Source organism: Anser cygnoides, chromosome 14 (assembly GCF_040182565.1).
Source record: "Anser cygnoides isolate HZ-2024a breed goose chromosome 14, Taihu_goose_T2T_genome, whole genome shotgun sequence".
NCBI classification, from domain to species: domain Eukaryota; kingdom Metazoa; phylum Chordata; class Aves; order Anseriformes; family Anatidae; genus Anser; species Anser cygnoides.
Window position 1 is genome coordinate 2,825,417 of NC_089886.1, and position 26,369 is coordinate 2,851,785.

General features: G+C 48.7%; 1 long non-coding RNA gene across 1 annotated transcript; it reads right to left on the reverse strand.

The window, feature by feature from the left end:
- Positions 1 to 310: 310 nt before the first annotated feature.
- Positions 311 to 26,369, reverse strand: LOC136791894 (uncharacterized). Its single transcript, XR_010834914.1, has 3 exons — positions 25,823 to 26,369; positions 5,267 to 5,482; positions 311 to 1,341 (listed from the first exon to the last, which is right to left on the reverse strand). It is a non-coding gene; the product is annotated as an uncharacterized lncRNA (long non-coding RNA).

A 26,369-nucleotide genomic window follows, 5' to 3' on the forward strand; every position in this document is an offset into this window, starting at 1 on the left:
CTGCGCTACCAAGTGCAGCGATTGCCATTCTCTTAGCACAGAACTTTATGATTCTGGCGTTTTTCAGTAAGGCGTGGACTAAATTTAAGCTTGCTTGGTGGGGTTGCTTTGAGGAAACACCAGCTGAAGTGCCCATCAACATGCAGTGGTCTCAAACCCTAGCAGCTGAAGCACAGAAAGGAAAATGCAAGCATCATGATGGGGTAGATATTAAAAATAGTTAGATTTCAGCACACTTAGCTTAGCAAAATGTTGTGTAAGTACAACTTTCTGCTTAAAAAAACACTGCTTTATTGGTGAAATGGTGCATTACATTTGGAAATTGGAGGGAGCTCTATAAAGCACTTTGGTTTTGATCCACTTATAAAGGAGGAGGAATCAAGGTCTTTATTCTAAATATACAGATTGAAGGGATGCGTTACTATTTATGAACAGTAAAATGCCTTTTAAAAAATGTGGGCAAGGAAAACACTATCTACATTTTCAGACACAGCTCTTCAAAACGTATTAGGAGAAGTTTTTGCCCAACTTGCCAAGAATTACCCACTTTATATTAGGTATTAATTCGAACAGTGGAGCTAATTCAGTTCTATTTCTGTCAGCACAAAATACAATGCCATATTGTAATGCGATGGGGCAGAGAGCCTCCACCCTTCAGTACTGAGACAAGCATTCTCTCAACGTGACTTTGGCACCATAACCCGCTGAGGAACACCTTTGTGCCCCCAGTGGCTTTGGGCGTTGTTTTGGCTGGCCCCGTGCCCACGTGCTGCTGCCAGTCCACCCAGCGTGCCAGCCAATAACCCAGGCAACGTCGGCAACACACAGTAACCGGCCGCTCCCTGCTTTTACCTGAGCAACATCTCTGCTCCACCACCGGCTGCTGGAGCATTTCACCAGATATCACGTCCCTGAGCTTTCATCTCGTTGTCACGTTCTGGTGAGGCTGGTCAGTGGGTTGAAGGTGGCCGGGCAGGAGGTAATGAAGGAAGACAGAAAGCGCAAGCTCTAAACCCTCATTTCCTTAAAAAATTAGGCCTGCGAGGAGCAAAGGGATCTCAATACAAAACATACAGAGGGCTGTTGCAGTAGCAGCTATCTGAATACGCAGGATGTCATCCGCAGCCTCCTTCTCCCTTAAGTAAAGAAACTGTCAGGTAATGGCCAAATCCATCAGGCAGCGCTATCAGCTGTGCTGCTGCCCGTGCCTGCGTAGTGCAGCGTAAGCTCTGCTCCAAGACTTATGAAGCACTCCAAAATTTAGATTGTTCTCCATGAGGCGTGCTGAGATCTGGATATCATATTTCACTTTTTAATTAAAATATATTTTTCACTCCCGATCTACAGAAGGAAAAACAACATAAAAGTAATTGAGACTTCACGTTTCATATGTCAGATCATGATAGCTTTTCCTATTCACTGGCATGCCAAATAAGTACTTATAACAAGATTCACCATCAAAAGCAAGCACCCTCCTTTCCAAGGATGACGGAATCAGGCTTAGATAAAATAGGAACCAGCTCATGCTCAAAATGAATCCTGGTGTCAAGCTGCTGCACCTTTGCAAAGTCCTTCATCTCTCTAAAACCTGCCATACTTCATTACAGTATATGGTGAAATGCACCAGCCTCTCCAGGCATTTCGCAAAAATTACCTACTAAAGCAGACAGTGTTCAGAAATTAATGTCTTTAGTACCCATGAGCAGGACTGAGTCATATATTGCAGGCTGTAATTTCAAGGTCTCGTTCATCCCTCCCTGGTATCAAGCATTTTGTTGCAGCCTTTTAGTGGAAAGCTTTTATTTCCACAAGATTCTCTCCCCCTATTACGCCGTTACAAGGAAAAGCATAAAAAGCCAACAAAGGGAAGAAAAGAAAGTATTTCCTGCACTTGGAAGGCATGCCGGGTCGGAAAGGGCACGGAGCCACGGGACGTGCGCCTGGCTGCAGCGCGGGAGGGTTGTGCTCCTCGCAGGGAAGGACTTCACGTGGGCCTGGCCAGAAAGCAAGGCTTAAATTTCCCTTTTACACACACACAGAAACAACATTAACAATGAAGCTTCAACATCTGATTCTTCTATTTTTTTTTTCTTAAATTTTGGACGACCTCCCCTTTTCGCTGGGAAGAGGGCAGGAGCCTGCGCCTGGGATGAGCTTCCCTCCTAAAACACCCAGTGCCAAACTTACCGTGGTTTGAAGTGCATCTGCCTCGGCCATGAAGCTTCTTCAACTGCAGGGGTAATTTGGCAAGATGTGCTAGGAAATTTTAGAGAATATTGGACTGGATGGTGTAGAAATAATGATCAGCATAGAAAGATTTGGAAGAAACCCGAGAGCGCCGTTGAGGAATGCCAGATTTGTCTGTTACCTCAGCTTAATGGAGCACTTTCAAGACTAAATTAATTTTCTGCAGATTTCCTATGGCTTCCTGAGGATCAGAGCACAAGCACAAACTCCCAGCACCAACCCAATCTCCCTTCCAAGAAAGCTTTTCTATTAGTCTAGGTAAAGGAGGTACGGAAAACACAGTGCTTCACTTATATCGATTTGTATACATTTGCAAAACCTTCCAAAAGCAAAGACCTGGTCTCAAGGTTGGGTAAATAGTAAAGGAGTGTTATTGTACCATCTAAGACATTAGAAACCTTTTCAATTACTGCCATTTAATTCCCTTATTATTTTCATTTGTTAGTTTCACCTCGTTTTGGACGCATTCTTTTATCTCTACATTACTTCTGATTAGTTCAGAGCCATGATCTGATCAAACCTCAAGTCTGTGGGTAGCTGGGACATCAGACCCAACAGAAAAGTGATTAGAAACCCCCCACTTAGCACGCTTTGTCTCATATCTACTGGAAGGTTGTTACAGTAAATGCAAAACCAATGTGGCCTGACACTGAGGAAAGTTAGAAGACTAAGAGACATAAAATGCATGAGTTATTTTTTACATTAGGTAGCAAACCGAGTTCTCCTTTAACCACTTAATTACCTTTGGCTGACAGGAAAAAACATTGCTATGAAAATTAGTCTTATCTTTATTATGGATGTGTCCCTGAAGATGCTGATGCACTGACTTATACATCCATGTATGAAGCCTGGAAGTAATGAAATAATTCTACCTTGTGAGCAGCTGCAAAGGTTTTGTACTATTGCCAAGGATTTATTACGTAGTTTAACGGTCATTACTTAGCATCATCTGCTCTTTTTATATATTCTCTATCACCATACCCATTTTCCTCTTTCAGCCTTATTATCTTATGTATATGAACAACGAATAATAAAGGGTGACAGGGAGTGGAAATCCAAACTAGCCCCAACTGGCCACAGGCAAGTCAAACAGCACTTCGGAGCTCAGCTACAACAGCCTCAGCATCAGGAGCTTGGGGTATTTGACAGCAGAAGTAACAGTGTCTTGTGGGATGTCTTCCCTGAACAGGCTGTTTGGTCCAGCACTGAGATAAAGAAACGCTCAGGACTATCTCCAGTAACATCTGCTGCCACTCGAAGTTGAATAAATCATCAATATTTCAGAGGAGCAGGTTTGGGATTGCAGCATGAACAGTTACCTGCGCCTACACAAGACATCCAGGTTTCACTTTTCCAGCAACCCACCATCCAAACACACTGCAGTTAGTTTAAAAAGAAAACACACAGTGACCCACTAGGAACGGGAAGGAAGGGCATGGGAACCCTGTCAAAAACTGGGCAGCAGATGGATCCTTTCCATGTCAGGGTTTCCAGAAAGCAGCAAGTCACCTTGCACCTCCATCACCAGGCTGGGGTAGCAGCCCTTGTACATTTTAATTCTACTCGGTGCTATTTTGAAATGTATTTCCTGCTCTGGAAGGATTAAAACCTTTTCTCGGTGTAGGATGTTCACAAGCATAAAGAACAGTTTGACTGAATTTTTAAAAAAGCTTTGAGATTTGGGGCAGCAGAAATAAAGACTCTTCATGAGTTCTGCATAATATCAAAGTGAGCAATGAAGTACAGAGAACAGCTGCCGGTAGAGTCTCCCCCTCTGCTGCAGCCTTCTCAGTCCCACGTGCATGGCAGATTTTCCTCTGCCTTTCGGGGACGGTCTGACAGAGCTTCAGGCTAGCACCGAGAGAGCTGTTTATTCTATATGAGAACATACACGTAAATTCAATATAATAGTTTCATTAAAAAAAAAAAAAACAACGTAAAAGATCTCTTATTATTTGTAGGTTAGTTTTCCTTTTTTTCTGCTTGTCATACATCATACTTCCTAAAATAAAAGAAACAGTGGTCATTTCTGCCAGCCACATAGCACTGGCTGACATTTGGCTAGGGCTGTGGGGAAGCCCAGCTGTGAGCTGCGTGCAGGGTTCCAAGGTTTCCTGTCCCAGATGAATTCAATCAGTGCACCCTAGCTGAAATGTCAATGGAGCAACGCTAAAAATGGTCCCAGGCACTCCTGGCCTGCACAGTGTTCAGCGTTTCCATGTCTGCAGGGAAAGTCTTTTGCTGCACGAAAGGCTTTGAAATTCAGCTTGCAAAGGCTGTTCAGCTAAAGAGCCTCTGCAGGCCCCCGGAGGGGAGCTGGGAGCCTTGAGGAGAAGCAGACCCCATTGTCTGCTGAACCCATCACGCTCCTACACTATGGAGCAAATGCTCCTGATCAGCAGGAACAGCAGTGTCCCAAGGGCTGTGGCCACATGTAAAATAAATTGGGTTTGCTAGGAAACAAAGCAAACCTTGCTGAGAGCAGAGGTGAGGATGTTATCGACAGAAAGGAAATTCTCAGTGTGCCAGTCCACAGGGGAAGACAAAGGACCAGAGAGGAGAGGCACCACGCAGCCCGAGACAAATGCATATCATCCCAAATCCAGCCGGTGGGTGCCCAGAGGTGACCTCTGATCATTTACGTTCATACGTTGTGCCGAAGGAGAGTATTTGCTGGGCAGCCTCCAAATCAGACAGACCAGCAGCATGTCAAAACCAAGTGCTATTTCAAGGCCCTGTTTTGGAGACCCTCCGGGGGTTAGCAGGGAGGGCACTGCAGCTCTTCGTAGCCCTGTCTCCACCAAGCTGTGACCCAAGTCCTTCCTGCATTACCCTCACCTTAAATCCCTGTAGAGCAGCAATGTGAAGCAGCAGCAGCGTAAGACCTTACAGTACCCTCTAACAGTACTGTACTCTCTAAAAACTCATGGTTGGGGGCCACAATACCTCTTCCTTTTGCTGTTTGTTTCAGTTTTTGAATGTGATGCTGCTGAGAAAAGGCAAATGCAACGTAAGTTACCTGTGGTGACGTTTCCCTCTTGCTTCTAGGATCCCTCTGATCCTTGGTCCTCAGTAGTCACCAGGTGCTGCTGTGCCCAGGAGCTGGTCGTTCCCTCGGCTCTGCGGGGTGTCCTGCCCTCCGAAGCCCGCAGCAGCAGTCACAGCCGGAGTTCAGCCTGCGACAGCCAGCCCTCACACCGTGACCCGGGTCACTGTTGAGCCTGTTGCACTAGAACTCAAATAAAGAGGGGGGAAAACAGAGATTAATCTGGAATAAAAGCATAACTAAATGGGGTGTGAAAACTAAATTGCCATATCACAGCTTAGTGCCCAGCCCGGATCCGAGTACTATCAGCACTTACGGTACAACAAGCCATTGACTCATCAGTGGCATGACAGCTAACTGCTCTGCTGACAAGCATAAATCTACCCTACCACTATTTTGTGTTATTAATTAGGAGAGGGGGGAGCTGCATTTGTAGCTCATACAAGTGGCTCATCTACTGCCTAATGCGAAAGGTTTTATTTGGCTTGAAGAACCGTCTATTTAAATTGTGCATCAAGGTCAGAACACATGGGTAGTTTCATTCACTGTGGCATTTTGATGGTGGCTGTGCAAGTCGTGAGCTTATCCACCATGTCGTTATTTCCCACACATCAACCGGAGCAGTAAATAAACTTTTGGTTCATAATGGGCATACAACGGAAGCAAGCTGAAAGCCTGCCCCGAACAGCTCTAATTAAAGGTATCCAGAGTTAAGGTACGAGGTCGCGGAGGGACAGCAGTCAGTATAAACCTACTCGGTCTCTACAGAAATATTTATCACTTAACCCCAACATTGTTGTGTGTGTGCTTATGTTTGATCAATATTCAGTATCGCCTCCACTTTACCTGAGGTCTGTGCAAGACGCTAAATTAGCTTTTTTCTATTACCGTTTCAACGGTATGGTTGAAATTGAACATCTCTGTAATTGAGCAGAAATTACTGGCAGACCAGGTCTGTCTTGATCAGTTTGCAAAAGCCTCCACATTAATCATATTAAAGACATCCCGGATGAACAAATCAGCAATGCAGGCAGCGTACCGGCTGCCTTGGAGAAAGCCTTCCCTCGTTCCTGGCAGCAGAGACGTGGGGCTGGCCGAGCGAGCCAGCAGCGGGAGCTCGCACACATCCCGCCAAACTCCAGCAGCACCTACCCACGACAGATGAGGCAGATACCTCCACAAATTGCTTTCTGGCCCTGACAGCGTTTGGCTCGTGGTCCTGGTCCTTGCTAAGACTGGAGCTCTCATGTTTGCCACCCTCCGCTGCCCACCTGTCCGTCCTGCTTGGCCTCAGGCATTCGTCATTCAGTCCCAAGTTCTCTTTTCCTTTTGTTGACTCGTTTTGCTCAGGATCTTTATTTCTGATTTTGACAATCTCTAAATTATGTCCTTAAAATAAACCTCACAATCAGCAATATATAAATTATAATTTCCTTCTCCACATGCTTCAACTATTATCTTAATCAAGCAATCATATCACTTCACATATAGCCCCTCATTATCCAAGTCGTGCCCTGTTTGTATTATACCATCCTTATCTGGTGGCACACCAAACAATCTGGCGAGTCTTCAGCACTAACACAACCCTGAGCCCTTAGGTATCTACCAGGTCTTTGGTGTTGCAGGACTGATCTCTGCGTAAAGCCGTGGCAATCAGGTGATCCCCAGGTGATGGGATGGCTTTCTTACACGTCCTCCACATTATTTGATGTTTTCAACTACACCTAAAAAAAGGAAGTTATCACTCTGCTAAACACCCAGCAACCAAGGGCACCGCTTGATCTTTGAAAGGAAGCTCTCTAGAATCAACTGGTCTTTGCTGGGACGGCTTGCACAAGAAAAGTTGGCAACGTTGGGGTTTTCCGTTGCTGGAGATATTACAGAAAGTAAAAATTCTCCATGAGAAGGCCGTGTGTGTATTTGGGACACCACCCTTCAGCTCAGAAGCACCAGGCACAGGACACCTGCCCGATGCAACGCTGCCTGCCCGTCTTTGATCCCATCCAAGCAGCCAGCCAGCAGCGGAGCCTGCGATGCTTTTCCATGCAAACAGTGCCCAGAGAGAGCACCGCCGTCACGGAGACTCCCCACCTGCACGCTCGCAGCCTGCTCGCCCGGCACCAGGCCTCCCGCCATGCATTATTAACGAGCAACAGCAGCCTTCGGTTTGCAGTCGGCTAATTTGTTCCCACAATCACGATCCCAAATATCACATGAATAATTCAGCAAGTTATTTTAACTGTAGTTAGATAAGCCCATTAGCCACCATAAATTTAAATAAATTTGCCTGTCCTCACACGCGAAGGTGCAAAGGCAGAGCGCCTCGTCAGGCGAGACGTGCCTCTGCACAGCGTGGGCAACGCGTGTGATACCTGGAGAGTCAAAGCCCTTCGGCAGCGTGCCCTAAGGGGTCCCCCTCTCATCTGCAGCAGGGAGAGGGGGAGCGCCCTGCAGCCACCAGCCCCGCCGCCACCATGAGCTCCTCTTATATGTGCAGTGCTGAGTTTTCACTCTTGCAAATGCCCCAAGCCAGTCCTTTGCTCAAGAGCAGCCTCCACCTGGGCTGCAGAAGGTGATCTGTTCCTTAATTCCACCTCCGTCCTCCACTGGATGGCAAAAACTTCTCAAGGCCCCAGTCGTAGCTACCGGCATCATCCTTAGGCTGTTTCACACAGATCTCATTTGTTATTCAACAGGTTGAGAATTCATTAATCTTCCCGTAAGAACATCTACTCGTACACAATGCCCACGTTAGCCCATTCGCATGTTGTTATTGCTGGTGCTTACTGCAGAGCTGCTCTTAAAGGCCTCAACATCGCCTCATTCCTGGTGGGCTCGGCCCCTCCTGGGAAAGCCAAGGGAAGAGGACAAGGTATTGCCGAGAGCCTCGTGCACAAGCAGCTCGTATGAAGCAGCTGCTGGGAGCACTGGGTTTCACAAAAGTAACCTCAACAGATGTAAACCATTCCTGATTTGCACAGGTGAAAGAGCACCCTCGTGCTGACAGAGTCGTCGAGGGGATGTCAGCGCAAACCAGCAACAGATTTTATCAGGAAAGCCACAAAGCTTTTGTCTTCATCACAGCAGGATGACAGTAAACAACCGTAAATGATGTATAGGAAATCCAATTTTAGTAGGCGGAGAAAAGAAATCACAATACCAGTCTTGGTTTAAATCATTGGTAAGTGTTTGTTCAAGGACTAAGGCGAAGGTTTGGAGACTTAACTGAGTAATATTAACAAACAGACTGAAGTTTATAATTAACAGCAAGAAAAAAAAATAGCAAATAATAAAATAGTGGGTTTTCCAGGGCTAAGACGCTCTTAGACTAGTAGGAATTAGCATCAGATACTGACAGGCAGAAGCAGGTTATCTCACGCCTGTTTACATTGGCCTCTTAACACATTTGAGAGAAGCATCAAGGATCCACCACCATATAAAAGGAGGTGTCAGGCTCAATGCGAGCTGCAGCAGGGCCATTTGGGTGACTCTTAACATCTCTGCACAGACAGCGCTACCTATGGCTGAAAGATGTTGAGTAGCACCTTAGTATCACGGATCTAAAGAAGCAGTTTTAAATTAAATTGGTACACGTACAGAACGAGCTTGCCTTCAAATATTGCTTAGGAAGCATAAAGAATAAAAAGGTATTTTTCAGTCTAGTTGTACAATTTCTTTTTACAAAACACGACAAAGGATATGAAATCTCTGCGAAAGGGAGCCAGCCTGTAGGTTGGGATTATTCTGATTTCTGAAGCAAACGCAGAATGGCAACAGCCTGCTATCTGTGGGCTACACAGCGAGATTCAATAACCTGGAAAATGATGGACTTTTTCCTCCAGATACATTACTACGTACAATACCTGGCAGATATGCGCTCCCATCAATCACGGCAGTAATTTTCTCTATCGTATCCTTGTGCAGGGGTCTGTTGCCTCAGCAAGGGACATTTCCAAGGTCAGGATGTTGCCCTGCCTGGGGTGCACATGCCCAAGCGAAGCAGAATGGCTGCAGGTGCTGGGGGATCTCGGTCAGCTTCGAATGGAAACAAAAGCCAACACCACACTTAACCTAGCTGGGAAAACCCATTATTCCTCTGTAAAACACAAAAAGTGCAAGAGAGTGACCCAGTCGCGGCATCCTGAAGACACAGGGGCACGTTAGGGCTTACAGATGCTTTCCAGTCCTTCCTGGTAACTCATCTTCCCAGCCCTTTATTTCTGTCCTTCTTTGCGTGCCTTCCTCCTGCCCTGCCTCCCGTCACCTCGCAGCTCCTCCCGCGCCGTTCCCCTCGCTCAGGTCCGTCCTTCCCCCGGTTCTCCAGCCTCCCCTCCTGCCATTTCTCCTCCGTAACTCTCCATCTCCAGCCTGCCCCTGGAGAGCTGAGAAATGGCACGTTCTGTCCAACCTCGTCCTCCATCTCGGCGCCCATTTTACCTTTCCGTGGCCCCACTCCCGGCTGCGCTCAGTGTTCCCGAGCCCCCTCCCGTACCCCCAGGCACCCAGCCCCGAGCTCCCCTTTTATTCCCACCCTGAAGGCAGAGGCACCCCCCAGGAAAGCGAGTGGCGGCGGCTCCGTCAGCAAACCCCACGGCACCCCGGGCAGACTGTGGCGAGGCTCAGTTAATAAATACCAGCCAGACGCGGAGAGCCCTGGACGAGAACTGTGGTGGAGGTGTATGCCGCCACGTTTCATTAATTTCTTATTATCTTATAAGGGCTTCACTGGAGCCTAGAGGACTGCGTGAACAGTACATGAATCTGGAGAGCCTGCTGTCAGCCTCACCTTCAACTCCGAAATGTTTGTGGGAACCCAGGCCCCAAGGCTCACAGGGCCGATACGGACAGCGGGACGGCAGCGGCGCCCAGCCAGGCGGCGTTCAGGGGTGCAAGGGCGCGGGCACTGCGATGTAATTAAGTCACATTTAATTAAGCGGAAAGCCAAAGGTGAAGCAAGCCTTCTGCCCTGCCCTGGGGAAGAGGTGGGAAGGTGATGGGTGCTGCTGCTGTCTGTGCAGGGCCCTACAACCGCTCCTCTGTCGACGCGAGGTAACTCTCATTTGCCTGTGAGCACTGCAGGCCCTTCACCGCATTATTTTAAAGGAAAATTATAGCTCTTTTGGTTAGTTCAGCTCTTTGAAAGTTCACATGGCTGAAGCACGGGAACATCTCTCACTGGGAATAAACAGCAAGCAGGATCTGAAACCAACATTTTTAGCTACGGTTGGCATTGATTTCATATCGATAACAGCGCTTGGATCAGCCGCTTTGCTAAGAAACGCGGCGCTATTGAAATATCTGCATGGGGAGTGCGAGAAGAGGCAGGTGCCAGCCGTCTAACCTCAGCCTGCTGCCAGCTGCAGCACAGCCCTCGTGCCCACACCTACAGCCCCTGCGCCACGCCGACACCCCGCACCCTAGGGAAGCCAGGCCTCCAGCTGACCGAGTCAAAACAGCGAAAAGCGTGTGAAAAACATGAAATAATCAATGCTGGCTTCAGCCGCTCTTGGCACCGTATGTCTCCTCGCCTGTAATTTAAAGTTTTATTTTCTGAGAGAAACTCTGCTACTCATTCCTACGTACACTTTGATTCTCCCCCCCTGTTATCATCTGGTGATCGGGTAAGGTGCACAAGACTTTTGAAATCATCATGAAAACACCAGGGGATGGGGGCACGGCCAGCCCTACGTGATGCAGCTAGCCAGACCAGCGGATGCTGTGGCTCTAGGAGAAACACTGCCACGGAAGCAAACCCAGCTGGTGCATCAGGCCGAGGGTCTCTGAGGCTGGGACACAGACCCTGTGCTGCTGCCACTAACAGAAGGCAACGAGAGCAAAGCTTTCATTTCTTGGAGAGCCACAAAGTGCAGAGACCTGGAAGCAGAGGTAGTGTAGGGCCAGTAAATGACAGGGGCCAGGCTGATGCTCCAGGTTCTCCTGTGTCACGTACAGCCAGCCGTTACGTGCATCCACCTCCACCGCATACACCCAGCTCATACACCTCTGTCCCTGCCCTGGCAGCTGGGGGGCTGCAGGAGCCCCAGTTCACCTCCAGGCTCCTTCTAGCGAAAGGGGCAGCAGGAGACGAGGGCAGGGAGCAGCCCAGGCTCACAGCCCGGGCGCTGTCCTGGATGTGGTGGTGGCACCGGCGTCGGAAGGAGAGCTGGGTGCAAGGAGGCGGCGGCGCCTTGCCACCGGGCATCAGCACTTTGGCGTTTTAACAACCCCGGTGCTCCTCGGACCACTGCAAGGCTGCGAAGTTCAGCCCAGCGATGCCAAGGAACTCCACACCGGCAGCAGGGATGAAACTTTCATCACCCCCCACCAAAACCACGGGCTCCTGTCCCCTTGGAGGACGACCCGCTGGGTGTGAGCCGCCGCGCAGGGCCGCGGGCACCCACGGAGCTGCTCCCGCAGCCAGCAGAGAGCAGCCAGCACCGCAGAGAGCAGCCCCTGGTAGCACCCAGCAGCCTGCTCCTGCACGGGGCTCACCAGCCGGAGCCCCCGCATCCCTCCCCGTGACTCTGCATCGGCTTTGGCACACGCAGGCTGAGCTTGATGTGCTTTTCTTTCCCAGCCGACATTGAAATAACTTTGCGGCAGGCAAGCCATGACACCCCGTGCTCCATTTCCCTCCCCCGAAAGAGAAAGCCTGTGCAAAGCACTTTTCTCCATCCAAACACATCATGGAGATGCAGTAAGCATCTTTGCTTCCTAATTGAAATCATACATCACCTTCTTAAGTGATACTAAATCAGACACGAACACCGAGGCAGTTCAAGCACTAACAAACAGTTCCTGCTCCGGAGACAACAGGTCCTGGGCTGGCACAAGCACACGGCTGGCCCCAGGCCGGCCCCGCTCCTGTCCCGTGGCCGTGGCACGCATCGGTGCCGCCGAGGAGCCCCCGGGTCAGGTGCAGGGCTGCGGAGGAGCCAGCACGGTCGTTTTGTGCGTTTTATTGGGAGAATCGCCACGCTCCGTCGTGCTGCGGGGCAGCTCGGGGTCACGGGGAGGTTGCTGTTTGCAGCCCGGAGATGCGGCTCGGCAGCAACCAGGGGCTGCCCGCTGCGGGCTCAGCCTTCTGCGGGGAGCACGGAGCCGGTCCCCAGCCCCAGCCCACACAGAGCCCGGCCCCACGAGTCTCAGCACCTCTAAGCCTTTCCAGATATTGTTATGCAGGCCAGCGATCTGACCCACGGCTCTCAGGAGCCAGAACTGACTTTATTTCATTGTATGGGAGAGAGAGAGAGAGGTTTTACAATGGATTTTTAACTCCGTTTGTAGCAAATATACCCTTTTATGAGAACCAGAAATAAGCTCTAGCTCTGCTTTTAATGTTCCCCTTCCACGTCACCCCTGGATCTCTGCTGTAATGATCCCCTCTCACTGCTGCTTTCAGCGGATCCAAGCTCCGACTCCACAGACAGCTTTGAACACGAAGACGAGCTCGGCTCAGTCCCAGAGGAGGCTTTCACGTTGCTTCCTCCACGAATTTGCCCACCCTACCCCAGCAAATGGGAGATGCCTGCACACGGTTATGAACTTAGCTGAGCTCACATGCAGCAAGGAGCACATCCGACAACCTCTGCCTCTTCGAAGAGGTCCAACCCTCCACTCGGGCCTCAGCTGGTGCTGCTGGACGAGCTGCTGGGGGGAAACGGAGCCTTAATGTCAGCTCTCCTCGCTCTCCCCACTAAGACCTGCTCATCAAAGCCCCTATTTGGTCTACCTGTCCTCTGCGGCTCCCCTGTGTTCCAGCTCCACATTAATAATACTCACGGTTATTACGAGAAATCTCTGCCAATTGAGTCATTTACAAGAATATTCAAATGGTCCCGGGGGCTGACGTGCCGGCGAGCTGAGCGCCCCGGGGCGCCGTGCTGGGCTGCACGCGCGTGGCCGCAGGGACACCACAGCCAGAAACCAGGCGGGTGCTCCCTTGCTTTGCTTTTCATTTTCCATTCAGCTATTAGAAGAAACCCATTCATCACAGCTATAGGCTTTCCCTCTGAAAACCTTCAGCGTTTAAAAGCTTTTGACTGAAATATAACGTATTAATGGAAGCCGTGATTGCACAGCCCTCTGCTGACCTTCCATAGGCTGAAATTGCTTATTTTGCTAAATTTATTTGCCACCCATTCATCAATCTAAATCTAAGGTGGTTTTAAAGGTCATAAACCAAACAGCCACTGAAATATGATTAAAGAATATGGAAATAAATTACAAACTCATAATGTTATCCCTTTCTGTGACTTAGTGGCAGAAGCCGGGATGAAGTATGGGAACTTGTTTAACATCTCCTGGGTTTGGGGACTCAGCCACCTCCAGAGGGTCGCTCCGGCTCCGTTTGTTCAGTGTGTTGGCTTGTGGGCACTGGAAGGAGCAGTAAGAGGCAAACTCCGGGTCAGAAGCAGAGTAAGAGAGGTCTTTAACCTTCCCTAGAGGGAAAACTCCCTTCTTGGTGACCTGACTGCATTATTAACGGGGGGTGTAACAATGTGCAGGCGAGCTACTTCCCCTTGGATGAGCAGCACAGTCACACACTCAGATCCCAGACTGCCTCCAAAATAAGTAACGAAGCATTAAGCTGCCTTAACACCACAGGTTTAGCACCAAAACCACTGAAGGTTACAGGAGAACTAAGCAAATCTTTGTATTTCCCATCTGGAGGAAGGAAGTAAAGGGGAATCTTAATGCGAAGCTTCAAGGTGTGTAGAAGGAATTTGGTTGTGGTAAAATAATGGGGATGGAAAAAAATCAGTGACAGTCTCCAGAGAGGAGTCTGTACAGGGCAGAAACGAGAGAAGCCTCATCCCCAAATCATCCCACAGGAGCTGCCCAAGGAGCACCGCAGGCAGCTCCTAATTAGCAGCAATTAGACACAGGGACTAAGGCAGCGGCCACGCTCCCTTCTCCAGCTGCTGCCCAGCCGCTGCCCATCAGACATCTGTACCGCTGGGCAGGGAAAGCACCGGGACACACGGGGACACACGGGGACACGTGTCCTGTGCCCATGTCCTGCCCTGGTGTCCTCACGCCAAGCCAGACCGCCAAGCCCCTGGCCACGCACCTCCAAGGCGTACGAAGAACAACTGGCACAGGACGCTGGCTGTAAAAACAAGCTGCCTGCCCAGAATTAGGCATTAATTCCTACACGTCACCGAAACAATTTTGACTTTATTACCAGAAGCTTCAGCGAAATGGCTGCGCAGTCACTGGTGAATTTTAATTCTTGATGAGCCGGTAATTGCTCTGCCCAGCAGCCGCTCTTAGGCACACACGCCAGTGGCTGCTTCCCTGCAAAAATCAAACACCGGCTCTGGAAACGCAGTGCCATTTGTGCTCAGTATCAATAGATTTCCTAGAAAAGCACACTTTTTTTTTTTTTAAAAGAGCAGATCTACAAAGAAAGACCTGCAGACACCGCTGGCAGCAGCGCAGGGAGCGCCAGCGAACGCCGCAGCCCGAGGTGCAAAATCTGCACGGCGCCGCTCCTGAGCTGTGATCGCTCCTCACTGCTGGTTTTGGTGCCTTTCTTCTCTACTCTAAATTGATTAATGAATTATTAATAAAAGAGGGAGATGTGCATAATAGATATACGCTGTTCTACAAAGACCTTTCTAAAGACAACAGGATGAAGATAAAAACAAGCAAGGCAGTAAAAAGACAAGATGAAAGCAGGAGCGGCCTTGTGAGTACATTAGAAGTAACAATAAAGCCTACAGATGAGCAGGAAGGCAACCTACCGGCTGACACAGCCTCTGCAAGGCTGCTGCACAGACAGGCAGCTGGAAAAACGTGCGTGCCCAGTACTGTACTGCAGCCAGAAACGTAACCTTGCACTCCAGACCAGTAACATTAAAAACGCGCACGCATGCACCTCCTTAAGATTGGTTTACCTCTGAATTTACTCCAAGGTGAAGAATCCGCAGACAAAATAAGAGAGCGTGGAAGATATTTTACAGGAATTAGGAAAGACAACAGGGCTTGTGTTGTGACTTGGTTAGAAATTCCAGCTCTTCTCCCGCTCAGCCCAACAAGCCGCTCTGCAGCAGCCAGCGCGCCTCCCGCGTGCCTTCCAAAGCCCCAGCCTTGGGAAGCTTTCTGCTCACCTGAGCATCCCTACAAGCTGATCCCTCTCCCCTGCTGCCTCCCTGGTGCTCAGCCAGGAGCTGAGGTCTCACTTCAGCCGTTCCCGTAGGTTAAAGCTCTGAAAAGGATTTTCTCTGCTGTACCTCTGCTGTCACTGAATTTGTAAGGATTTCGCCATTTCAAAGGCTCTGTCATTAGACAACAGGGGTAAAACTTGTCAACAGGTTCAAAAGCTGCCAAAGGAAGGGAGACGTCCTCACACAAACACGTACACTGGCAGCCTGGTAACACAAGTGTCGTTTCTTTAGGAAACCATGCTAAAAAATGTAACTTGTTCCAAGCTGAGACCTGTATTACTTCTGTCAGCTTTTAGCCAGTTTTTAACACTGCACTTTGCAAATCCAAACTTAAATGGAAGGGACCAAAAGTCAGGTAATTGATTTTACTGACACAGATCCAGAGGAACGCTCCAGTGGATCAGACCCAACGTTTGTAAGATATTTCGGCAATTTCTACAAGTCCAATTAGCAACTGATGTGTAATGCATCGAGAAAGCCTGCAGTTAAAGAGCTTTCCTATTAACATTCTTATTACCTGCAGAGATTGACATGTTTTCAGCTTAAAATGAATTCCAAAAAATTGTATTTTAAATAAGGGTCAAGAGAATGAATGAATAGGCATAAACAGCATTTTATGGCTATGTGTAATAGAGCTTCAGCAATAAAATAATAAGTGAGTTAGAAAGAATACAAAGCCATTCTGAATTACATGATCACAAAATTATGTCTTGATTGACTCTTTTCCTTAATGCTTGCATAGGCTGACGCAGTTGGATCAGAGAATTTCCTTTGAATATATTAACATTTATTAAAAAAATGATCAATTTTGAAGTTACAAAATGCCTCTCTAATTTACTACAGTTCAATTTACTGCTTGGGAGCCAACCACGTTTCCAGACAGACACCCTGGGAGGCCATTCTGGCATCTTGTTTCATTCAAGAAAATTATTTGAGTTTTATAATAATGTCACTGCAGGCCAGCTGGGGGAGATGCTGGAAGTTGGGCAGAAAGAGATCATCGTGGCTGCAAGGACCACACTCCTTCCTACCCCCAGCTCTGTATCGGAAAGAAAAAGAAATTATTTCACTGTGAAAGTTGCACACAAGAAAGAAATCTGAGAGCAATAATTTAAAGTTAATTTTGAAACCATTCCACACAAGCAGTCAGAAACTAGAGGCCGATCCTCATAGACACACGGAAGTGACATCCAAAATAAGGATGTTCTCCTTCTGCTGTAACACTCGAGAACTGCACCGTACGTCCCCCAGCGCTGCCTAACCCAGATGTCCTCAACCCAAACCCTCTATGCAAGCAGGTGCTTGGGCAACCGGGAACTTGCTGGCTCGTGAAACAGCCCTCCCGGTGGGTGTTTGGGGATCAGCTGCACCAACGACGGTCTTGGTGAGGACCCCCGCAGTACACGCTGTCCTCTGGTCTGTGCAAGGCTGGAATCAGGAATTCACAAGGGCCACGACTAAAGCACCAGGTAGTGTGATCACTTGGTAGTGCCCCTTCTTTCACTAGCGGAAGGAATAGCCACACCACCTGCAACGCACCTTCAGGAAACGCAGGTTTCCAAGACAAAAGACCTTTTCCCTCACTGCTGAGATTCGCCGGGCTGCCAGGGATGTGGTTGCCAAGATCTCAGTAGGAACTGAGAAATCAATTATTGATGCTGCGACCCGGTGCTTGCAACGAAGCTGTTCACCTTGCCGGAGGTCTGGTGGCACGGGGAAGCCCCGAGGGGCCCTTCCAAGCGTCTGGATGGGAGCCTTGCTCTTACCAGAGCTGCCCCGAGAGGCACGGCGCGGCCGAGGGGACGGGGAGGCGTTTGGCAGATACGAGAGACTCTCCGAAGCACATGCTTTCGGTTCAGTAACAGTGAGCAACTCGCAAGGCATTTGGCTCCCGCTCTCATCCCTCCCCGTTGTCTCATTGGAACATCTTGTGTAACTTCGGAGCCTCGGCTTTAGCGTGCGTTACTGCTAACTGCCTTCCTCCTCAGCTGTGCACCAACACCGCCCCGAGAGCCAGCCTTCCGTTAGCCCCAGTCAGGGACTAACTAATTAGTCAAAAAAAATTAGATTTTCTGGAGATAATATTACACAGATAATTAAAACTAAAAAACTATATCCTAGAAGGACAACTTTCCCGTAGGCAAGCTCCAGCATTTGCCTTGGTTATTCCCCAGCCCCACATTTTCTTTTCCTCTGCCATGCCCAAGCCGTAACGAGCTGTTAGTACTGATGTGCCACCAACTACCTAACAAGAATTATTTATTCCTGTCTTCAGGGCTCAAAATGAAAACTCTCTGAATTCCACTTATCTACTAAAGAAAGACTGACCCGAAACACTGATTAGCTGCTCAATGCTCGTGCAGTGGGATACGATGCCACTGTTACACCTTTAGGTCTAACCAAGGAATTCACAGGGTGCTCGCTGGCTGGAGAGGAGAGGGGACAGAGCCCTCTACCTGGGAGGTGCAGATCCTCTGCCTAACAATAAATCTGCAGATCAATAACTGAAAGAAAGAGGGAAGAAAAAAAGTTAAAAAAATTAATGGAGGTGAAAAAAGGGTGCAGAAAGTGAGAAAGTAAGTAAAGGAAGAGAAAAGCAGCAGACAAATGAAGTGTTTAAGATGGCTGTGAAGCCGTAACGCTCCCAGCCTGCAAACTTGTTGTGGGCGTCAGCGCACCAGGCTGTGCAGCTGGGATGTCGCAGCACCACGCAGCGCTGGCCACGAGGCTGTGAAAGCGCCTGGTGAACAACTTGGTCGGTGGCAGCAAGGCAGGAGCTTCTGTCAGACCCCGGCATCTCGCGAAGCCTCTCCCGGAGCAGACGGAGCACGAGGAACGCCAGAAGCCACCAGCGCTGCCAGCAGCCACGCAAGTTTCCCTTTGGACAAGGCCAGGAGGTAAAGGCACAAATCACTCCCGCTGTTCTGGCAAGCGACGAGCTTGGGTTGCAATAGCAACAGAGTATGTTTAGTTATTTGTCCGAAGCGTTATTTAATAAGAGGATTGCTAATTGCAAGCAGGAGCGGAATGTGATGAGGAGGTGATGAGAGGGGCTGCGGCCATCTCCTTGGTCCTGGTGGGCATGGACAGGTGGAGGGGGTACGGCTCCTGGCCAGGCTCCTGGCCCTGCTCCTGCCCCGGGATGGCTGGTGAGGCGTGACGGGGTACCTCGGCAGGAAAAAGAGCAACTGAAAACTAAAGATTCATGCTCTAGCCTAACTGGGCTTGCTCAGAAGGGAATGAGAAAACGATGGAGTCGGACCTCTAATAAACACCAGTGAGCTTGTACCCGCCTGACCGCAAAGCGCGAAGCCCAAGAGCGACCACTGCCCCTGCTCTGGGAGCTTCTGGGGTTCGCAGGGACTCCCCGTGAATTTGCTAACGTGGTTGAGTTGGGAATCTGATTTTACAGACCACACCGATCTTTGGAGAGGACTTTACACCTACTTTCTTTACACCAGCTTCTCCCCCAATCCATTTGCAGCAGCTCTCATTTCCTTTCCCAGACTCGTGAGGTTCAGAAATGGGAGCTCAGGAAACCTGCTAGCCCACCACAAACGGGCCGAGAAACTTCTTCCAGGATAACAAATTAATATCTTTTTCCATCACGAAAATTACCAGCGGGCATCCATAAGACATCGGCACGTCCGCAGCCGGGTCTGAGCATCAGGCTTCCCCCAAAGGAATACAACAGAAAAATTTTCCTGGCTTGCATCAAACTCACCCCTGCGCTGCATTTGATAATGCTCATTCTTTATGCACAGACAGGAGAAGGGGAAAGAAAGGTATTATCTCATTACCGACACTGATCACAGTTCAGGCACTAAATCCCGCCAAGGAGTACATGCATCAAAATATTCATAACTTGGTTGCATGAGAAGAAACTCATATCAGGCGGCAGCCTGAAGAGGCATTGTCCTGTGACATTCAGGTGGAGAAAACCAGAGCGTGCCCTTCAAGTTTTATGACTGAGACCAAAATTTGCCAGCATTTCATTATGATCTTATTAACGTTATGAGATCAGGGGGAAGAGTGTGGTAACAGGCAGAATAGATTTTTTTTTTATTATTATTATTTCAGCTCTGTACCCATAACAAATCAGCTCTATTATGTCCCAGGGCTTTCTCTTTGGCTCTCCTAATCTCATTGCCGCTACATAACCTCCAGCTGGCTTTAAATCTGGCTGCTGTGTGCCACTTTCCTATTTAAATCTTCTTGCTTTTTATCGGTTTCATTTTTTAAGTGTATAATTTACATTTGGTTCCCACTGGCTATAATAAAACGTCCAGGCGAGTCGTTCTCATTGTCTCGCCACAACAGGAGGAAATCCCAAATGAGCTGACTGGTACCGGGTGGCATTGTGGGTTTGTATTTTTGTATTTTTTTTGTATTTTTTTCAGGTCCTGGATATTGGCCATTTTTCCACAAGAACAAGGCAGAGCTTTCCAGCCCATCCTCTTGGCTGCTGCCCACGGGGGTGGCTCCTTGCCCCAAAGCGTGGCCCTAACCACTGACCCGTTTGTGCCTGGACACTGCCCCCCCTGCCCCTAGTCCCTGGCTGCGAGCAAGTGAGTAATCTGCCTCCTTCCTTTCTCTCTGGGGACAGAGGGACCAAAGGCTCTGGTGCAAGTCACTGCTGGCAAATGATATCTATCTTCCAGCAATTATAGGACAAGACAGATTTAATCACTGAGCCAGCCACATTCTACCTAGATCCCAGGCAGCACCTCCTCCTCTGAGAGCCACCAAGGCAGAGCGGTGACACGCCACGGCAGCTTCTTGCTGCCCATCCAACTCTGGGCCAAATTTGGGCTGCAAACTAAGTCAGTGTGACCCATAGTTGACTAATGAGTGCTAAATAAGGTCAGAAAATGCTGGGTCTGCACAACCCTTAGGGTTTCCTGGGGGCTGCTGAGGGACCCCAGGACTGTGTCACCAAGGAGAAAGGTGCCACAATTTGCTCTGTCCTCCTTGACGTGAATCTGCCACTAAGGTGCCAGTAAAGGTGCACGACCAAAAGCTCCTGAGGCCCCAGAGCAGATAAAATTGCATCGATAGCCAGGTACCTTCCCTGGATATTTTCAGAACAATGCTCCAACAGACCCCACCACATCCCCGGCACTTCCCCTTCCCTGAGCACACAGCCCGGGACTTTGCACGGAAGGGGTGCTGCGGTGCCAGCCACGGGGCACAAGGGCCAAAACACATCGTCCCTGCACACCAGCTCCCTGGTGAGCCCTGGCACTTCACAGAGTTGTTCAGAAGAGGTTTCTGGAGACGTGGTCTCACCTTTCTCAGTCGCACCAAGCCTCATCTAGCCCAGATTTAGATTTGCAAAACACGCCGGGCCCAGGCTCTTCGGGAAGAGGCCAACCCCGCAGAACACACCACCGTGGGGCAACGTGGTCCTGGGCACAACCTTCCTGGGTTTTGGGAAACGGACCCCACCACCACCAGATTTAATTCTTCATTGCTCCGTGAAGCTCTGAAGGTATTTATACACATGTCAAAGACATGCAAGATGGGGGTGAGGACTCACTGCTGCGGCTGCCGAGCCCCACGCCAAATTCAGCCATTTCAAAGTTCCCTTGAGTGCTCGCGAATATTCAAATATCTATCTGGCACCTGGGTTTTGTTAAGTTTTCTGGTTGCGTGGCTTTCAGAACTCTGTTACTGCATGCTGGGGTATGATTAAAGCATTTGGCTTTCCATGGTAACATTACCCATCTATAATCTTGTTTCTTAGCGAGATGGGAGCCAGCTGTACTAGCGGTTTCCTTTAACAATAAGTCTTCAGGAATAACTCTGCCCTTTAAGCCTGAAGGCTGAGGCGACACGTGATTGACAGCTATCATGGCTTTCAGCTAATTAGATATTCTCTACGTTCAGCCGAGGGAGGGTTTTTAAAGGAAATAATTACAGGCTCAGGCCCCAGGCCCCTCATGGCAGGTCTGAGATCACCGAAGGTCTGCTGAGACTCATTTTCCAAATTTGGGGGTAATCCGAGATACAAATCCATTTTGAAAACAACGCGAGCCAAACAGCCCCATCCCATCTTTTCAAAACTAAATGGAGCTAGAGACAGCCACTGAGTGCAGCAGGCACCTGATCTCTGTGTGTACAGAGGGGCTGCCCAGGCTCCCCCCTCCCTCCCCACCTAACTGGAGGTAAGCGGAACTCCACCCCCAATTGCACAAAGCCATTAAGCATGCTGTGTTAATTAGTTACGGCAATGACGATCTTCTAGACAAGGAATGTGCTATTCCTTGTAAACGTTGCTGTCACAGAAGTGTTGATTTCCTTTTGAGATTAAGCTGCCTGAGTGTAAATCAGCTGCTGCAACCACCCCAGAAATACAAACTGCAACGCAAACATCCCAGCCAGAGGCAGGGGGAGCGACCTGCTGCTATATTTGGCAGACTAGAGAGCCTTGTAAGGCTCGTGAGAAAGTCACAGAGAAGCATCATGTTGTATCGGCTTAACTTTTTTTTTTTTCCCCCTGGTGTGAAAGCATTTTCAGTACATCACAGCTCTGCACCAGGTTTAAGCCTGCGGACAGCACTGTAACAAAATTATTTGCGGGAAATTATCAAACCGCAAAGGAAAGGCTCATTGTCACTTTGCAAATGTCACAGAAGACGTGTGCTTCTGCAGTTTGTCACGAGTTCAGCCCCACTGCTGTGACTGCGGCTCGTCAGGAGACAGCCTGTACAGCAGCAGAGGCATTTGAAAGCCCATCTCCAGCCGAGATGACTTGTTATGATAAATCTTCGCCAAATCAAGCGTTTTGCCAACAGCAGTTGGAAGATATCCATGCTTTTACTGCACGCACATTCTCCGTATCCCATTGCTATCATTCAGCAATAAATGTATTCATAGCTCGTACCAGTTGCCCACCTAAGATTCGGGTAGCGTTACAGCCAGAGAAGACACCTGTGTGAACTGGAAAACATGTACCTAAATTAACAGCATCTACTCTCCTTCTGTAATACAGAATAAGTCAGGTGTTATGCAAAATCTTGCTGCAAAGCATCTCATCTGCTGCTGGGGCCTTGGGTCAGCTGTAACCTGGGTCCTGCAGGGCTTGAGAAATCCCCGGGCTGAGCTTTGAACAACAGGCTTGCTGGAAAGAGGAGCAAGCCACAGGAAAAAAGGGAGTTGGGGGCAGTAAAATCGGCGTTCTTAAAATAAAATAACAACAACAACAAAGTCTAACAACGTTTGCAAAACTAAACCTGTTCACTTGGCAATCGAGCCTGGGGAAAGTTGCATCCATCCTGTGCAGAAGGAAGTATTTACGGCCTCGCGCTTGCAGGCTGCAGGTGGGGATGTTCTGGAGGAGATCACAACCAGACTGCAGGCATCTTGCAATTTTATTGCCGTGTTGTTGGGAGTAGCTCGAGGTACACGACAGCGCGCCCAAGCCCAGGTGGCCATCGCTGGGCACAGAAGGGGGAAATAAAGACTGAAGGCAGCAGCTCTGGCAGGAGGGGGCTGTGGTGCCAGCCCCCGTGCCCCCCGGGACAGGGCTGCAGGGTGAAGGGCTCCCCGCCTGCCAGGATCAGCCGCGGGGGCGAGGAGAGGTTTGTCTTCCAAATGAAGTGTGCGTGTCGCATCACGCTGGTAATGAACACGCGCAGCACTGGCAGGGCTACTGCATAATTTAGCACCACAAACGCTGTCTTTCTCCGGAGTTCTCATAATTCTGTTATCTTTATTTATAAAGTGTTAATCTGCTTTAAGGAAAAAAAAAAAAAGAGGAAGAGACTAAAGTTCGTGTGTAAGCCTTAAAATGTGGTAAAATAATGAAAACTGTAAGTGGAGTGGAAGGGATTCAATTTCCTATTTTTTCAACTTTCGGATGCTGCAGATTCCTGAAATTCTGAGTTTGGGAGCAGCGGAGCTCAGCACAGGGGCAGGCACCAAGCCCAGAGCTGCAGCACGCCGCATGGGCAGGGGAAGGCGCCCTGCTGGACCCCTGCTGCAGCTCCTTGGGGGCTCGGGCAGGAAACCCTCCAGCTCTGGACAAAGAGCAGAACAGGGAAACACCTACAAAGTAATCTTTTCAGCCGATGGAAATTGTGTACACCAAAGTTCAGGTGGGGATGCTCCCAGCTGCCCAGAAGCTCACCCCAAAGGGCAGTCGGGGAGGGACACGCGTTAGCTGTGGTTGCACTTGCCTACCCACAGAAGTTAAGTTCCACACTTTTAGCCAAAAGTTTCCACCACTTTGCAGCCAAAAAGGCTCCTACATCTCCTCGGGATCACAAATTCAATGAGGTGAGGGTTCTTATTTCTCTGCATGACACCTGCTTATTTCCACATGCCAATGTAGTATTCAAGGATTTATAGCGACTGCAGTAATTTTGAAAACCATTTGCTCTTGCATTATTCTCTAGGGGTTAAAACTCTGCTAGGAGCAGCGGGCTTTTGTGCATCTTCAATAGAGGAAAATATTTTAGGGCTTGGGTTATGTTAGGGTTGTTTTTTCCAAGAGGTTTGATGGTAATAGGTGACACGTTGTATATATGATTTTTGTAGTGAAGACTTCCATCTGACCAGTGATTTCCACAACAAATGGTAAAAGCTTGTACAAAAATCTGTAAATGTCCCACTCACCAAACTGAACAAATTGTGACATTCAAATATTCTTGCTCAAAAGCGAAAAGACAGCCTTTAGCAGACCAGATCTGAAACAAGCAGATTATACCCCCAGAGATAGGAGAATATGTTTGGAAAAGCTTTTAAGTATCTCAGGAGCGAAGGGTTATTTGAAACCCAACATGTCAGTCAGACGTTTTGACACAAACATGCTGGTGCCATCAACACCTCTATAGTAAATATTTCAAGATCATCTTGTTCTGAAATACAAAATCTAGCTGCTCTATTCAAACGCCTGATCCAACATCAATCCCGAAGTGATCCAGAGGCGGGTAAAGAGCACCGCAAGCCCAAATCAGGGTGAGACCCTCTGGCAAAAAGGAGCAAAGGCTGCTAAAAGCCCCGTGTCCTTCCTGTACCTCCAGCACATGCTGCCAGAGGCATTTCACTAGAAACAGGTTTCATTTACAGTGCTGCACACAGTGCTCAGTTTAATTTAGACTTTTTATTTTCCCTTCAATATTGTTTAGCATATTGTACGAAGCTGGTGGGATTGTTTATGGAGTAAGGTATAATCCAGCCTGAACAACAGCAGCAGGGCCCAGACCATCAGCTCTCAAGCCTCAGCCCTCCATTACCCAAGCCTCTGTTTGCAAATCTGGGCAAAGAGCGAATTAAAGCAGCACTGCACCAAGAAACTGGGCAGAAATGTGCAGCCTCGTTTAATCTTGCTGCATTCGCTGCACCGATGCCCCCCTGCAGCACTCACACTTGTTTCTGGCCATTTGGGCTTAGCCTGTCTCGAGTTATTTGCTAGCACCACAAATAAAGGGGTGGGGAGCTTTGGTATGGCCCTCGCTCACTGTCACTATTAACAGCAGAACCTGAGAAGCTTTATGTGACCTTACCCTAGGAAAGAAGCACCACACCACCTGGAAACCAGAGAGGCCTAAAGGAGCTATAGATCTTTTACTAAATGAATAACATTAGTGAATTGAATGAATTCACTTCAGTCTGAAATTTGTAAGGATACTCAGCTTACACAGAGCACATTCAAATATTTAAGGCAGGCACCAGAATAATCATGGGTCGCTCTCCAATATCACTGTGGTGCTACTGCTCAACCACCACTCCTTAACCACTGGGTCAGCTCTGAACTATCCCAAAGTCTCACTGTGGCATTTTCAAGGAGAACCCATCTCTGCCACAGATATTTCCACCATGGTCACAGACTGGCATTTACGGAGAAAGAAAGTGGGAAGTGAACCAAGAGGCATGGTGGGTGCCCTAAGGGTCATTTTCCTTTTCTTTTAATCGTTCTGATAAACCTTTGTTAGGAAATCAATCACCTCAATCTTGGGGAAAGAGGCGTGTTAATGACTGTGTCAATTTAGCGGGTGTTTTAGGTTTTATATTCAATTTTATTTTTTGCGTGGAGCATGAAGAGGAATGGCATCGAGGACTGCCACACTTCAGAGACACAGCAGCGTCCTCTGAACCTAACAGAGCCCACAGCGGGCTGCCAGAGAAATCAACGGCTGCTGGAAGCATGAAGGAGGAATCTGGTTTCTGGGGCAGGGATGGGGGTCCTGCTCTCAGCTCCCATACATGGTGTGGGACCTGGGCATGTGCTGCAGCCTTCAGAAGGGCTCGTGTGGCTGTGATGGCCCCGTAGCCACAGTTTGGCCTGGCTGAACCAGAACGGGTGACACGGGAATGGTACAGGAGCTGTACCCCCCCCGCCATGCCTCCATACCTGTGGTCATCCGGGGCGCTGGATGCTGCGTTTCCTCAAGCCCTGGGAAAGGAAGGAGGACATCACCTGAGGCCCAGCAGCAGTTAGCCAGGGAATGTTTATGCCTCTCCCAAACAGAGAAATGTCCCTCCCAACTTTTCTAAGACACGTCCTGGCCCAACATTACAGTCCCACAGGTGTCAGCAGTTCCCATACAGTGGCTGCACAGGTGTGTAATCGGGAGCAGAGCTGTCTAAGCAAGTAATTAGGCAAGGAAACTATTTACAGATATAAAATAACCAGCTTTCAGACACCAAGTTCAACAAGGAAGTGGATATTAGCAGCATGAATGTAATTATTCTATTAACTAGTGTTTTGGAGGTATCTTTCTAAATCTGGATCTACTCAAGCACACAGCAATCATTTCTATAGTACTCTGGAAAAGGTTAGATGCTCTCAGGTAAAATTCATTATATTATAACCCCATAATTAGCAACATTTTTTCTCCATACTTATTTCTCTGTTACCAAGCAGTAACATTTAGGGAGATTGGTGTCTTTTTGCCAAG